At 40.8% G+C, this 13,399-nt stretch overlaps 1 protein-coding gene and 1 long non-coding RNA gene across 9 annotated transcripts in view; one reads left to right on the top strand and one right to left on the bottom strand.

Moving 5' to 3' along the window:
- Window positions 1–7,077, bottom strand: part of TANC2 (tetratricopeptide repeat, ankyrin repeat and coiled-coil containing 2) — a 363,508-nt gene extending 356,431 nt beyond the window's left edge. For 5 of the 7 annotated variants that reach the window (XM_059147247.1, XM_059147244.1, XM_059147238.1 and 2 more), the window contains exon 1: window positions 6,522–7,076. The gene's annotated coding sequence lies outside the window, so the exon portion shown is untranslated. Of the gene's footprint in view, window positions 1–6,521 lie in introns of all 7 variants that reach the window. The other 2 variants (XM_059147239.1, XM_059147241.1) reach the window with 1 other exon arrangement.
- Window positions 7,078–7,208: 131 nt separating this feature from the next.
- LOC131815537 (uncharacterized) overlaps window positions 7,209–13,399 on the top strand; it is an 82,894-nt gene continuing 76,703 nt past the window's right edge. For both annotated transcript variants that reach the window (XR_009347785.1, XR_009347786.1), the window contains exon 1: window positions 7,209–7,294. This is a non-coding gene — a long non-coding RNA (uncharacterized LOC131815537). The remainder of the gene's footprint in view (window positions 7,295–13,399) is intronic.

Consider the following 13,399-nt stretch of genomic DNA (forward strand, 5'->3'; position numbering starts at 1 on the left):
AATTGTGGGACCCCACAACCCAAGATTACAAAGGGCTAAGAAAAGACTTCCTTCATTTAGACAGAAGGAATTTACTGAGTTCTGAGGCAGATTCTTCATGACCAAAATGACTAAAATCTCCATGACTAAAATGACTAAAATCACAGTATCTACACACCTAGTCCCATTTCCAAGTTTAAGAACTAACTAATCTACTTATAAGGCTAGATCATGGCAATAAAAAACTGTTGCCATATTTCTTCATGTTATCAATTTCTATAATCCGTCGTCATCTGATATAATCAGATATGATAGTGCAAGTACAGTATTACAAACAAGGAAATAAAGCATGGCTACCTAGTCCAAAGATACCTGTTTCATGTAAATAAGTTTTCCATTATTATTGCTTATATATATTGCTTTGTGAATTTTAGGTCAGTAATACTTCGATATTTATAAAAAGGAATGTTTGAATCACTGTTTTCCTTTAATTTCTTTTGTTTTGTTTTGATTTTAAAGATTTTATTTATCTATTTTTGTGAGAGAAAGAGAGAGAGCGCAAGCATGCCTGCGTGAGCTGGGCACAGGAGCAGAGGGAGAAGCAGACTCACCACTGAGCAGGAAACCTAATGAGAGACTCCATCCCCAGGACCCTGAGATTGTGACCTGAGCCAAAGGCAGATGCTTAACCATCTGAGCCACCCAGGTGCCTACTGTTTTCCTTTTCATGATACCTTTGCCACCTAATGAAAACAGTAAAACTTATCAACATTGACCAGTAAAACTTTAGGGAAGTGACAAACTTTGATACATGGGATTTTTTTACTTATATTTTTCTCAGAATAGAATGAATATTTGGACACAGAATTCTGAATTACACTATTAGTTTTGATTTAAGGAAGAATATGAAATGTCCACCTTCAACTGAAAGACTACAGTAGTAAAACTAATTATACACAGTATACAGTCACCAAATATTTAAGTGTATGATTTAATGCATTGATATACTACATAAAAATCACTCAATTTTTCCAATATAACTAATCTAACTCAACTCATATACTTTTAAACACAAGATATCTGTATAACAAACTAATACAAAAAAATCAAGGGTTTTCTTTTTTTTTTTTAATGTAACGACAATCTTTTTTAACATAAAATATGCAAAAGAGAGACTGAGACTTGGGCAAACAAAGAAAAATGTTCTCATATACTGTGCTCCAAAACTCTCAGGTGGGATACCTCATCTAAGAAAAAGAATATACTTTGTCAGAAACTTCTTCAGAGTTAGACACAATATGGCTGTCACATGGAGACTGTCAGATCAATCCCTACTAAGGCAAAGTAGCCAATCTTTTCTCAATAGATCGAAGAAATTATGCCCTGCAAGAGCCTTCAACAGACATACCTGACATTCAATGACCATTTATATAATAACCTAAGACTTGGAAACATCATCTGTAAAGGTCTAGATAGTAAATATTTAGGTTTTGTGTATTCTTAGGTTTCTATAGAAACTACCTAACTCTGTGGCTGTACACAAAGAACTGCCATAACCAACATGTAAATGAATGAGCATGGTCATATGCCAATAAAACTTTCTTCATGGCCAGTGAATTTGAATTTCCTATAATTTTCACATATCACAATGCATTATTCTTTTTTTCATATCTTTCAATCATTTAAAAATATAAAAAACAATTTTAGCTTGCAGGTCATACAAAAACAGACACTGGGCTACATTTTGCCCATGCACTGTAGCCTGCCAACCTCTGTAATATACAATGAAAAAAATTCAGCTAAACATCACACAGGGAAACTTCTAATCTTCCTCTCCCCAACCCAGAAAATAAAAAAGAAATAAAAATTAGTTTATCTTTAGAGTCTGTTTTCACTATAGTCCAGGAGTTACTCTGAATAATACTCTAGATGGGTGGGTGTATGTATATATATTTCTCTATACCTATCTCCTGATGCCTAGAACTTTGAAGAAGATCAGACCATCACGAAGGACTCTACACGGTTTGGGAAGGAGTTTCGGTTTTATACATTAAGTGATGAAGTGCTACAATAAGATTCTGAAGAAAAGAATGACATATCAGATGATCATGTTAGGCGGGGGTGCCTGGGTGGCTCAGTTGTTAAGTATTTGCCTTCGGCTTGGATCGTGATCGCAGGGTCCTGGGATGGAGTGTAGGGCTCCATGTCAGCCACAAGTCTGGCTTCTCACACTCCCTCCGCCCTTACCCCCTCCGCTCTGTCTTTCACTCAAATTTAAAAAAAAAAAACAACTACCCTAATATTCCCTCTTTGGAACTAGTACTGGCTTAGTATATGTTAGTCCCCTGCTAATCCACCCACAGTCCAGAAGCAGATGATCCTCGTTCTGATGTATAGTCAGAAGGTCAATAGTGACACAAGGCTACATCACATCGCCTACACCATTCACTTCATTTCATCTCATCACATAGGCATTTTATCATCTTGGGTCATCACAAGAAAAATGAATTCAATACAGTAAGATAATTAGAGAGGAGAGACCACATTCTCATAACTTTATTATAATATACTGTTATAATTGTTCTATCTTACTATTGTTAATCTCTTACTATGCATAATTTATAAATTATACTTTATTGTGTGTATATACTCATAGAAAAAAACAGTATATATAGGGTTCAGTACTATCCATGGTTTCAGGCATCCCACTGAGGGTCTTGCAATGTATCCCCCACAGATAAGAGGGGATTATTATACTTCCTTCCAGGCTTACTTTCTTCTCCATTCAAAATAATGCATGCAAAATCTTTCAAAAAACGTGAAGAGAGAGAAGGCATTTATGGGGAAGTATGGGGGAAAGCTAGAGTGCCAGCATGGGACATCCAAAAATCAAACATGGAAGAGGGAAATTATCGCATGTTTAACAAATTTAGTAAAACTTTACGATAAAGATGCAAACATCAAATTAGGTTTCATAAATGAAGTATGCTAAAAGGAACTACCACCCAATCCAAAATACAGAGCATGATCTAAGTCTATGACAATTTACTAAATATACTAGAGTACATAAGTGTACATCCTAAATAAAACTTAGCCATAATCAGTAGATTATCTTGAATTCCCTTATCAACAAACATACATAAAAATGAAAGAAATGTTTGATTACATGAGGTATATGATTTACAGAATGGCAGAAAGTTTGGCTTACAGAAGAAAATAATTGTTACACATATAAGAGGTGATTTGATTTATTCTTTTTTCTTTTTTCTTCTTTTTATTAGGGAGTGGGGGAGGGGGACAAGGAAAGAGAAAATCTTAAGCAGGCTCCACACCCAGCACAGAAGCCCAACACAGGGCTCAATCTGACAACCCTGAGATAATGAACTGAACCGAGCCACCCAAGTGCCCCCACTATTCTTTATACTTTACATATTTTTTATAAATATGATTTCATATGTTATATATATGAATGTGTAAGTGTGACAAAAATCTGAGCCACCAGTTATTGATGGAAGCGGTAAAATATACACATTCATCCAATCCATATTTGTTACTTTTTAAAATAAAATAAATCATAAAAATATGAATAGGTAGGAAAATAGATAATTTCTCCTCAATTTTCATTGAGAAAGTTAGCAGGAAAGATTTACTGGTGCTTTTATTTTTTTATTTTTTTTAGATTTTATTTATTTATTTGATAGAGATCACAAGTAGGCAGAGAGGCAGGCAGAGAGAGAGGGGGAAGCAGGCTCCCCGCTGAGCAGAGAGCCTGATGCGGGGCTCAATCCCAGAACCCTGAGATTATGACCTGAGCTGAAGGCAGAGGCTTTAACCCACTGAGCCACCCAGGCACCCTGATTTACTGGTGCTTTTAAAGAGAGAATGTATAGATCTCTGTGTGTGTGGTGTACTACCTCTTTAAAAGCACCAGTAAACCTTTACAGCAAACTGTGTATACACACACACACACACACACACACACCCCAAGCCACCTGAAAGTAACTATCTTTAAAGTCCCCCTAAAACCAACTTCCATCACTATATCTCCTTAACTACATAAAAAGAACTGATACACCTCTACTCAAAATTCCAGAGATAAATTACAAAAATAAATCCCGTAAGAGATATGTTCTTACCAAAAATAACTCTATTTTTGGTATATTTGTAGGTTTAACATGTATGTGTCTTACTGAAACTCAACTCTTCCACTTGCCAGGTAAATCTGTTTCTTGACTGTCCTATGCAAGTTATTGAACATCTCTGTGTTTCAGTTTCTCATCAGTAAGACGTAAATAGCATTACACACTTCATAGGGTATTGAAATTGATTAAAACATGTATAACGGAAATGGCACAGAATAAGAGCCATAAGAGGGTAAGTTATTACAACTAGTACTTCTACTACTTCTACTAGTAACAGGACTCCCATCTTCCCAAAAATATTAAAAACATTCTCTGCAATTTGAATTACTGACTAAAACTGGATACTATTAAAAACAGACATTAAATCTGAAGCCTGATAAACAGTAAGTTAGAAGCCCTGCAACTCTGAAAAGAATAGATTATTAATAGAACCACATAACAACCCTGTCAAGAACAATCTGAGAGCGGTTTTCCCAAGTGCAACTATCAATTTCTTCCCTTACACAAGGGGGCAGTGATAACAAGAAAAGAATGGGGCTCTGAAACACCTCTTTCTGCAGACAGTAGGGGGTGGCAGTACATATGGCTTACAGTCAGAACAAAACAGGAAGACCCAACAGAACTGCTCTTTATTCTCCTTTGCCCTCTCCTCTCTGCTTTAGCCCCAACATAGACTCAAGGTGAGGGACATACCTATAGAACACTAGAGCTAAAACCCATTATTAATCACCAAGTAAAATCCAGTTTTCTCTTTGAAGCAAATGATCCCTCAGTGTCTGAATGCGGATGCAGGAAGAAGCCAATCAGTATGAATTTTCATATTATCTAGCAAATTACTTACTGTTATTATAAAAACAACATTCTTCAGGCAAGTAATTCACTTTCTCTATACAATCATCACAACACAAACCACTAAATTCTCAGTCATTAACTACATCCTAATGAATGCATCCAGATTATTTCTGTTTGTTTCATACCATATAGACACTCATTGAACACACATATGTAAGTTCTATTGCAAAGCTCATTGAACTATCTTTTGTTACTTCTGAAATTCCAGCTATTTTCTGACAATCCTCTCAAACCACAGATGTCCTTCTTAAATGGAAGTCACAATGTTTTGCAGCATGTGGGTAATTTCATACATAAAGACAAACAGAGATGGAGAGAGAATACTATTTTATTCTTGTGCTCACATTCCTAAGATGATGTACCTGGGAAACGCTGTAAGAAGTGCTCCACTGACAGTATCCATGTTGCTGCTTTTTATGCTACATTTACTGTATTCAATTTTTTCCCCTATTTTGCCACCCCAACGTGAAGAACACGCAAGAATATATCACTACTGTCATTCACTGTAATTAACCACTGCAATAGCTTTTGGCTCCAACCCCTCAAAATGCCTGAAAATTTATCCCTTTTGTTCACCATATTGTTTTGTTTTCTTCATTCCAGATATTTTCACCTGTGTGAAAATGAAGACAGCAGCACATAGGGTTAAAAAATCCCTTTGCCTAATGATCTTGAACTCAAAATTATGATCAAAATGTGGCGGTTTTTTGTTTATTGTGTTTCTTTTCCTGGAGAGGAGGAGAGAACAGCGTGAAAGACACCCAAAACACCAAATCTTCCTAATGTTAATGATCATTGTTTATGTTTTGTGAAACCCATTTTAAACATTCCACAACTGAAATAAAAGCCAGGATACAATTCTATCAGTGCTCTCAACAAGCTGACAGCAAATCCTAGAATTATTTTAGCCTTATTTTTTCTTTCCCATCTCACAACCAGACACAATATGCTTTTTTTCTTTCACGTGGGTACGTACTATCTCTATCTCAAAAAAATAGCATATCATAGCTCCTCTCGATTTCCTGTGATAAAATATCTAGCAATGAGCCTTATTAATCTTTTCTTAGACTACATCTCCTTTCCCAGAGGGATTGTTAATATCGCTCACAACACTTCTACCATCAATTTCGATGCCACACAGGCCAACCCACCCTGCGCCTTACCTGGCACATTTCACAACTACTTTTTTATGCTGCATTCTGGGGGCACATTTTGCAACTCGTTCTGCACCACACTGCCTGCCACGTTTAGCAATCTGCCTCGAATCTCATCCTGGGTCCCCGTCATCTAGAGACTCTCTCGGTACCAAATTCCATGACACCTTCGGTGACACCGAAGTGACCGTCCCTGGCCCCACCTGAAGCCACCCTGAGTGCCACATTTAGAGCCAACGTTCCCCACACCTTGGACACCGGAGGCACTTCGCTCGCAGCCCGTTTCGCTGCTTCCCTGCTCGCCCCCGCCCCTCTCCCAGGAGCCAAGACACTGGAAGCGAACGCCCCTGTCACTGAGGCGACCCCTCCTTCCGCCGCTCCCCGGGTCTCTTACCTGCGGCTCTCAGGGGCTCGCTGCACCTCGGGGTCAAGCCCCAGCCCCCGGGATCCCCAGTGAGGACCGCGCCGCCCACCGGCGCCGCCCGGGATTCCCAGAGCACCTCGCTGCGCTCCAACGTCCGCGGTGGGTCTGCGCCCGGGAAAGGCGCGGCGGGGCCTCGCGGCGGGCAAGCGCAGCCCGCGGCGGTCCTCTTGTCAGCGGCGACGCGGGTGCAGGCTCTCGCCCCTCAGCGCGACGGCGGCGGTGGCGGCGGCAGCGGCGGCAGCTGCGGCGGGCGCCTTGCTCCGCCTCGCGCGCGGCACAGCCGGGAGGTGAGCGCGAGGGGGATGGGAACGGGGGCGGGGCCGCCCGGAGGAGGCGCGGAGGGCGGCGGCGGGAGGGCAGCGCCGGCAGCCCCGAGCCCGGCGCTCGGAGTGCTCACAGCTTCCCCCGCCCGGCGGGCGGCTCGCGTGAGGCGGCTGTGCCAGCGGGCCCCGCCGGAACAGCGCGCCCAGCAACCCGCGCCCGGCCGGCCGCTCGCTAGCGCCGCCGCCGCGCCGGGGGCGTCGCACCCTCTCAGGCCGCCCGCAGCCCCGCCCCCTCCGGGCCGGGGTGGGGAGGAGCGCGAGCGCGGAGGGAGAGCGCGTGCGTGGGGGCGCGTGCGTGGTGGAGTGCGCGCGCCCCCGCCCCCTCCACAGTTTGGGGGTGGGGAGTGGCTGGGAGAGAGAGCGAAGACCGAACCCTTCCCTGCGCGAAGAGGTTGGGCCCTGACTCTGCCGCTCTGTGAGGTCTGGGCATTTCTCGTTTCCTCAGGGGGCTCTGACTAGTGGGGTCGAGGGGTTTGGTGCGGAAGAGGGGTAGAAGCTCAGTAGCAGACAAGGCCCTAAATAGTTCGGCTCCGCCCCCGGAGGGGTGATGTCACTCTCGAGGTGCTGCTGCTGTCACGTGCGCCCACTTCTGGGCCTGTCCTCCTGCTTTAATGGGCAGAACGTTCCTCTAGATTTCCCCCCACTTCAGTCACCTTACGTACGCATCACTCCCAGAATCGTCAAACCCTACATACGTCGGTTATCCTTTGCCTGATGCTCAACTGTAATATGTAAACTGCTCCAAATGCCACAGTTGGCTGTGGTGGGAATCAGAATGAGGTGCAAAACCAGCCATGGGTGGGGAGGTGGGTGGGGAGGGAGGAGAGAGAAGGGAGACTATGTTATCTAGAATAATTGCCGAAAATTCACCAACCACAGCTTGAGAACCAGAGGTGAAGTTGTGACGCTGTTTCTGTCGCTGCCAGCTGGGACAGAAGTAATGTGGTTTTCAGAGCTAGTGGGCAAGGCACGGAAAGCCACCGCATTAAAGCCTCCTCCGAGGTCTGACTTCCCCATTACCCCCCACCTAGAGCTTCTTCCCCTTTTCCTTTCCCTTGCATCATAAAACACCAAGCCAACTGTGGAAGATATCTGGACATAAATTTTTTCGCGTTCTGTGAGATGATGCAAAGCAATCACTATTACATACTCTTCCTGGCTAATCTTACTGTTCATAAACTGAGACGACCTTTCCTGGTCATCTGTTTCCTAATGAGACGAAATGATTGGAAATAGATGCCCCCCAAACTACCTCAGTCAAGGAACGTGTTCCGTGGTGTTCTCAAGATAATTTTGTTTGTTTGCGAACAGTTCTTTGAACCTACTTCATCCAGGAGTCTCTTTGGCTTTTTAAAAATTGGTATTAACTTCAGAATAATAGAAGAAATGGAATACGACGCCATTTTCAACAGCTATTTTCTATAATGAATGCTTGAAAAGTTGGAGCAGCTTTGAATACTACAGCTAAAATGGCAAGGCGAAGGATTGATATATGGAATCTTTTGGTGATAACTCCAAAAACTTAGATTAACTCTAACTATAACCTATCTATGGTGATAGTCGTATGATAGTGATTATTTATGGGGGATTTGACAGTGCAGGAGGGAGCCTTCTGGGTTGCTGGAAATGTTCAATATCTTGATCTAGCTAATGACTGCAAGGGTTAATACATATGCAAAAAGGTTTATTCATACACGTAAAGAGGCACTACAACATCGTCATGATTGGAGTCTGGAAACCTGGGTTTAAATCGCAGTGTCACATATGACTTACCAGCTATGTGACCTTAAGCAAGTCTCTGAGCCTTCTTTTCTTCATTTGTCTAATGTGGATGATGATACCTCACAGGGTAATTGTAAAAATTAAATGAAATTATCTTTGAAAAATAGTTAGCCCAGACCTGGTATATAGTAAGTGCTCAGGAAGCAGTAGCTATTGTTATCTTGTTCTTTTTGCACTCAGATTTGCCCTATTCAGTTTTCCTTTGGGTTTTTTATTTGTTTATTTTAAAGATTACTTTGTATCTCAACCTTTGTGAGTTTCAGTGAGGCTAATAACATTCCTTCCCACAAGAAATAACAAAAGGCAGTCAGGGGTCTAATGTGTTAGTTTTCAAACTAGTTCAGGTGGCAGTACTTAGAAATTATTGTGCTCATTGTGGAACACCATGAAATATTGATAGATTTAATTCTGCCATATGGACATGACAATTTTACCAGCGCTAAATCTGGCTATATGATGTTTATGCAGATCTCTCACATATTTTAAAAAATGTAGTTTTAAGAAATAATAGGTCCATGTTTTTCCTTTAAAATTTGTTTGCAACTTTTCACAAAGTAGAAAGTACCAAAAGTTTAATAAAAATTCCCAAAATGAAAGCCCTGAAGTCCATTTTTCCTGGAAATTAGAAAAACACTATAATTGTTCAGTTTTAGCAGCAAATCTCTCTTTATTGGATTTTCCCACAGTAAGATCTAATAGCTGTGACCCACCGGGTCTCTTGCTCTGATGAAGTGAGTAACTCTGACTCACTGTCCTCATCATACTCCCAGTCTCCATTTCTTTTGGCTGACCTTTCCCAGATACCATGCTCACACTGAGTACCCACTGAATGAACTCACTGCCTTGCTGTTTTGATCATCCAGCATGATTCTATTCAGCCCATTCTCTTCCACATAATACTGCTGTTAAGTCTTGCAATTTGCTGCCACACTCTAACTTTGTGAAGGAAACCCTCTGTCCTTGACAGAGGTAAGGGTGGGGTATAGTAGAGATGGTGAGCAACATTAGAGAGAGAAGTCACCTCTGTTCTCAGCTCTTCTCCCTGATTTGCTTTTCTGTCAAAGATACCTGAAAGCCTGAGAATGCTAATTTTTTTAACCTACTAAAAATCCATTCTAGTCAAAATGATCATTTAGTCTATAACTTAAGTTTGGAAACATAACATATGCCATTAAGGGGAATATGCAAATTTGCATAAATTAACCCAACCTTACCTTATACCTACCAACTTATCAGTTCCATCTATACCAGTCAAAGTGTCCTGTCTTGATCTGTCAACTCTGCACACTCATACTCACCCCTGCACATCTTCCCCGGCACCTCTAAGTCTCTTAAGCAAACCATCAGGCTCACTTTGCCTACCCCTTTTTTTCAATTCTCTCCCTATTGAATAAAGAATAATGACATCCAGCATTCACTGTTTGCCTACTGGCTGCAAATACTTTACTAAATGCCTTATATATTCTATTGCATTTAATTCTCACAATATCCCATCAATATTGTCTCAGGTTTCTAAATTGGTGGTGGGGGAGGTGCTTTGAGAGGTTAAATGACCAAGTCAAGATCACAGTGTAAACCCAAACAAACTTTATCCTCTATCAGTTATCCTCAAGATAATGGTCTATGAAATATAAATGAGAACACAGAATACATCATTTGAAAAATGTGAACCATATGACACAATGAAAGTCTCTCTCAATAGTTGATGTAAGAGATATTTTTCCCATTGATTGTTTTTCATAATCTCATTTCTTCTTAACTTCAATTAATAATTCTAAACTCAATAGCTTCGACATTTTCCCCACCAACTCCCACCTCGGTCTTTGGATGAATATTTAATAATTTTAAGACTAACACATAATAGCATTTCCAGATAGAGGAGCTATTACTTAAAAGAAGTTTCTGGTAAATCACTTTTTTTTTTTTTTTTGGAAAGTGAAAATGTCATGTACAATATGAACAAGCAAAACTCCATATATTTTTAATTGACATTTATAAATGCTTGACAAGTATTTGTGCCTACTGAATGCTTATAACTATAGTAAGTACCACAGTGCATATTTAACAGTTTGAGGGATGTCTTGCTTACTATAGGAAACAAAGTACTTTAAACACTTAAATATTAATACAGCATATTATAGAATTAAGTGTTAAGACATGAGTAAAATAGCAGATTCTGTGATAATTCATAAAAGGAAGAGAGGTAAGTTTGACTGGAATGGTATGGTACTGCTGCTTGAGCAAAGTAGAATAGGAAAAAATACAAATGCAGTCAAATGCTCTACCACTGAGCTATACCCCCAGAAAAAATACAATTGGAAAGAAGGAAGAACTATTCCAGGGAGGGCCCTAGAGAATCAATAAAAGTTTAAAGCAAGGAATAAGCATAACTCTTTTTTTTCTTTTTTTTTTAGATTTTATTTATTTATTTGACAGAGACACAGCAAGAGAGGGAACACAAGCAGGGGGAGTGGGAGAGGGAGAAGCAGGCTTCCCATTGAGCAGGGAGCCTGACACAGGGCTGGATCCCAGGACCCTGGCGCTGAATCCCAGGACCCTGGGATCATGACCAGAGCAGAAGGCAGATGCTTAACAACTGAGCCACCCAGGCTCCCTTAGCATAACAACTCTTTTTTTTTTTTTAAGATTTTTTAATTTATTTGACAGAGATCACAAGTAGGCAGAGAGGCAGGCAGAGAGAGAGGAGTAAACAGGCTCCACGCAGAGCAGAGAACCCAATGCAGGGCTTGATCCCAGGACTCTGGGATCATGACCTGAGCCAAAGGCAGAGGCTTTAACCCACTGAGCCACCCAGGTGCCCCAGCATAACAACTCTTAAATCAAAGAATAAGTGCCTTTTGGAGGGGAGTTGCCTCCTTAACAAAGACAAGCCTTGGTGTTAACTACAAATAGGGTACAAATCTAAAAAACAGACCAATGAGCAATTAAGAGTGGATGAATAGAAGACTACTTACTAATCAAGATATAAAACATCTGGTAACATTTGATTGGTAAGAGGTTGGGAAAAAGGGCCAGGACCAAACTGCAGAGTGTGGTGCCCAGGAAAGGAAGACACCATGAAGTCTCTGAGCAGAAGGATGACAAGAAGACAATGTTTAAAACTTTCTCTAGTAGGGTGGATTTCAGCATGGGAGGACAAATGATAAGGACATGGTTAAGAAGATACTAGTATTTTATGAGCTAAAGAAGGTGACCGCTGATAGTCAAGAATTGTGGCAGTGGGGACGCCTGGGTGGCTCAGTTGGTTGAGTGGCTGCCTTCGGCTCAGGTCATGATCCCAGCTTCCTGGGATCAAGTTCCACATCGGGCTCCTTGCTCAGCAGGGAGCCTGCTTCTCCCTCTGCCTCTGCCTGCCTCTCTGTCTGCCTGTGCTCGCTCGCTCTCCCTCCCTCTGTCCCTGACAAATAAATAAATAAAATCTTTAAAAAAAAAAAAAAAAAAGAATTGTGGCAGTGGGAATAGAAAGGGATAGTTACAACAGCCATTGCATGGGAAGAATTAACAGAACTTTCTGAAGGTAAAGAAGAGTGAGAAATCAAAATACAGCAAGGTGACAAGACTCTAGAAGACCGTGGTACCTATGACAGAAGCAGGGGAGTCAGCGGGATTGGTTTGAAAGAGAAGACAGAAAGGGATGGTGTTAGCATATTTTGTGTTTGTAGTAGTTTTTTATTGCTTTTGAATTACAAATCAATTAAGAATCTAATAGAACCAATGGATCTTCCCTTTTAGGAAAAAAAAGATTATTCATATTTGTACAGGTTACACATTTGGTAATGGATACCCTTGGAATTAACTGCCAGAAAGCTCTTGACACAGGCAAACTTGGCCCATCAGAGCCCTGTCTGGAATTTTTGTGCTTTATATCCAGAAGTTCAAATCCGTCTCACCATAGTAGCTGAAACTATGGATGCTGTTAACTGATCTGTTTCCTAATGTGAGCCTGAGGAAGAGAAAATGCTTAAATGCAGAATGAGAGGAGAGAGGAAAACAGAGAGAGTCTCATAAAGAAAAACATAGGTCGGAAGTTAGAGAACCTACCTTAGTGGCATTTGAGTCCATGGATCCGTCCCATTTCTATCCTTGGATTCTGCATTAATAAGTATTAAATTGAGCTGATTCTCCTATATTGCATGGGTTTTAATGAACCTGCTATATCCCCTCACTCAGAGCACCTAAGTAGTTACACGGTAGTTTGGAAGTATTAGGAGAGGTGCTAAGAAGCAAAGGGGGAATGATTGGCCTCTGCAGAGAATGAGCACACAATCTTGGTTTAGTACCACAGCCCTTATCAATTAGCCATGAGTGAAAGGAAAGAATACAGTAGAGTTGTGTAAATTGTCTTTTCTTTCTTACATATAATGGAATACATTTCACTTCTTTTTAATCAAAAGAATCTTTAGATAAGAAATGAATTACTTTAAATACGAGAGAATTGTAGCTTTATTGATGGGAAATATAGAGAAGTTATAGTTATTAAAAAGAAGTGCAAGGAAGAAAATCTAGGGGAAGTAAAGTTTTACATCGGACCTTATCTCACACATCTGAAGCCCAATTAACATTTTCTCTAGCTTTAGTCAACCAGCCTGACACACAATATGAAAAGAACAAAAGAAAATAAAGAATCAAAATTCAGTAGAGGAAAAGAAAAAGAGGCATCTTCATGTTACCAATATAATAATTGTCATGGAGCTTCATTATATGGAACTTGGTTATCCAATG

This window comes from Mustela lutreola, chromosome 15 (genome assembly GCF_030435805.1).
Source record: "Mustela lutreola isolate mMusLut2 chromosome 15, mMusLut2.pri, whole genome shotgun sequence".
NCBI lineage: Eukaryota > Metazoa > Chordata > Mammalia > Carnivora > Mustelidae > Mustela > Mustela lutreola.